General features: G+C 36.2%; 1 long non-coding RNA gene across 2 annotated transcripts; it reads left to right on the top strand.

Moving 5' to 3' along the window:
• The first annotated feature begins 296 nt into the window (after nt 1-296).
• LOC149518509 (uncharacterized) lies at nt 297-2,788 on the top strand. 2 transcript variants are annotated; one of them, XR_016343341.1, is made up of 4 exons: nt 700-724; nt 927-1,024; nt 1,109-1,495; nt 1,579-2,788. It is a non-coding gene; the product is annotated as an uncharacterized LOC149518509 (long non-coding RNA). The 2 variants fall into 2 exon arrangements; XR_016343342.1 differs by having other exon boundaries at nt 297-1,024; nt 1,095-1,495.
• The last annotated feature ends 582 nt before the right edge of the window (nt 2,789-3,370 follow it).

A 3,370-nucleotide genomic window follows, 5' to 3' on the forward strand; every position in this document is an offset into this window, starting at 1 on the left:
TTCTTCATTTGCGATTCAACCTCCAATTATTCCTTATGAGTTAGTTGCAGCTAACGTCCCTTCTTATTCTCTCTTTTTTAGGAATGCCATTGTCTATCCTCTTCTTTCAACGTCGTGGTGGTTTTCGTCCCTACTCCAACTTGGAATATTACTCCTACTCAAGAGTCTGAATCTTCTGACAATGAAGGCTTAGATGACGAAAGGGTTCTGAGAAAGAACAACAGACAAAGAGTAACCAAGTTGAGGAAGGCAAGTAAGAGAAAGAGTCCTCTTTAGATTTGGAAGGCCTGGCTGAGGTTTCTTTCTATACTCTCTGTTCCTTAGAATTGTTCCTACGAACATGATAAAGAAATTAAAGGGTAGGGCTAACCTTGAACTTCCCTAACATGTGTTCTGCTCATCACGTCTATTCTTTGAAGCTTAACTTTCATTTTCCTGAGGAGGGAGACAATATATTAATGCCAAGTACCAAGGACTGGATCACTAATAACCTAGAGGCTTGCCAGCTCTAGATGTATTAGGATTCAATATTGATCGATTTGAGGTTCCCCTTCATGTTTCTTTTTGTTAAAAAAATTTCTTTTTTATAATTTAACTATTATCTAGCTCACCCCCAATTCATTTCGGTACATAATAACATTCATTATTTTTTGTAGAAGTTTAGATATTCTCCTAACCTTAGCTTTGTTCAGGGAGTTCTTCTACAGTAAGAGGCATCTGCATGGTAAGAGGTGATTCTATGTAACAACTTGTCCTACCAAAAAATTGTTTGCAGATTGTTCAAGTTCAATAAAGAATTGGAAGCTATTTTTTCTCTGCATCCAAAAAGAAATGAAAAAATAACAAGTTTAAGGTATATGAGATTTCGAATAAGCTCAGGAATTTTAATGATGTACTTGTTGCTTTTTTCACATCCTATCTCGCAGATTAAGACAAAATTCTAAAGTTCACTAGAGAGGAAAGTTGGTGTTAGACGCGAAAGAGCTGACTTCCTTCGAAGTAATGAACAAGTCTATGTCTTATGGTAGGTGAAAGGCAACCTCGTAGGGTATTTATTTTTGTTAAAATTTTTTAACTATTAGTTTATTTTGCAGATATGTCTTTCCAGCCTTTGAAAGATTTTAATTTTTGTTAGTTCATCCCTAAGCCTAAGAAAGGCCAAAAGAAGCAGGCCATACAACTTAAAGAACCTGTTGATGGGGAACTAAGCCAATAAACCCCCACCATAAGTAGCAGCCAAGCTCTTCAACTTAGATTTTTGTCGTTGTCAAAGGCAAACAGAAGGTGATAGTGCACAGGAAAATCTCAGTAACTCTTCATTCCTTCGAAAAACAAAGGACAGAGGCCTCCTCCTTTTTGGTGAACCTTAAGGCCCAAGTCCTAAAGCATAGCTTGAAGAAGTTCTCAACGGGTTTGGAATACACTTTCAGAGAAAAGCTGCTGGAAAGTGTCGATGTGGCCCGAAGATTTGCTAAGGTTGCAGTTCCTCCAAATAGTAAGTTATATTTTAGTTCGGTCTGGATATTATTCTTGCTGGTTTTATTATGTTCCAAGTCTAAGCTTTGTTTTCTTTTATAGTCTATAAGAAGCTTCCACCTCAACCCATTGTTTATCCCAGTCAGCCCTGCATCATGCTTATATGGCTATGACTTGCGTTCTAAAAGCCGAGAAAGAATTGAAGGTATGGGGCCAAAAAAACCATAAAAATACTGAGTCATAGCCAATCTACAATCTAGCCTCACCATTTCACACAAAAAAGAGCTGGAGCAAAATAAGAGGGTAGGCGAGCTGGCAGTTAAGCTCAAAGAGGTGCAGATGGATGAGGCCTCTGCAGAGTCCATGAGGGAACAAGCCGAGTTTAAGCTTAATGAAGCTTAGGTTGAGATTGCCAAGCTAAGGTCTTAGTTGGAGGCTGAACTAGAGGAAAAAAAGGAGGCTAGGGTCAAAGCCAAGGAGGAGTGCAGGAAAGAGGCGGTGAAAGAGTTCATGGCTTCCAAGAGATATTCCGAGCTTCTGGTGGAATTCTCAAGGATGAATGTCCTCGGTGCATTCGAGCTTTGTAAAGATTTAATTTTAAGTACACCAACCTCAAACTTGACTTCTCAGACAACAGCTTGACCAATCTAAGAACAATGTCTCCCATTTAGTCTGAAAATGAGGAGAAAGAGGATGATAAAGATACGACCATAGACGACACGCTAGATGCTGCCCTCATGCTTAAGGCTAGGGAGGAGCTAGAAACAGAGGAAGGGTTTGCTGCTACCGCTTTTACTACTGATCAAGGGGATAACTAAAGAACTCTTCTTCCTTTTTCTTTTTGCTTTTTTTTTTTTGTAAAGGATAAGATCAGATTTTTGTAATAACCTCGATTAAATCACTCTGAAAAACTTTTGCAAGTAATTTTTTTATCACTCAATAGGAATTCTGTCAATCGATACAAAATTTTTTGTTCAAGTGTCAGTTATGTTTATCCGCTCTATTTTCTTTACCTTCTTTTATGCTTTGATAAATCAATGAATTACAAGCTTGAGCTTGGGTAAATCAATCAATTGGTAAATCAAATAATAAGTTTTAGCTTAGATATCATGCTTGGTCAAACTTAAACATATTAGGTTAACTAAATAGCTAAAGTAATTTTGCTTATATCAGACAGGTTTATTAGGATTTAAGCAATTGTTTAAAGATTCATTAAATTAACTTGAAAATTTGAATTGATGCAAGTCCTAGCTCGGGTTCATTAAGCATCAACATTAGATCGGTCAATGTTCGAGTTTAGGACTTTTATGATAAATATGATCAAAACGTAGATTTTATTCAATAACTTTTGAATTACAAGTGTGAGCTCGGTCTTGTTTGAGTAATAAACTTTAAGATTATCTATATTACATGTCTTCGATATGGGGTTGCTATTCAAATCCTGCAATCTATAGGTTGCGTCATGGATGACCTTTTTGACCACATAAGGTCCTTTCAAGTTCAGGGCCAGTTTGCCACCTTAATTGTCCCCTCCTGAAGCTTTGACTTTTCTAAGCATTAGGTTGCCCTTCTTAATATTTTTACGTTGAACCCTCTTATTATAGTAGTTAGATACTTTCCATTAAGTAAGCTGTTATTCTGATTAGAGCCACATCTCTTTATTCTTTTACCAAGTCCTAGTCAACTTTGATGGTATTCTCATTTCCCTCTTCTAATCCTATCATAACGTATTATTTCAAAAACTCAATCGTTAAAGGTAAACATTTAAAATTATGAAAACATGAAGAGTTGCCACCAATCATTCTTACGATATGATTGGTCATTGAAAAAATTTATTTTTTTAATAAAACAATAAAACGTGTTTAAAACTTATTAAAAAGATAATTTTGGTTTA

Source organism: Durio zibethinus, chromosome 6, assembly GCF_047325235.1.
Source record: "Durio zibethinus cultivar Kanyao isolate XHJ-2024 chromosome 6, ASM4732523v1, whole genome shotgun sequence".
NCBI classification, from domain to species: Eukaryota; Viridiplantae; Streptophyta; class Magnoliopsida; order Malvales; family Malvaceae; genus Durio; species Durio zibethinus.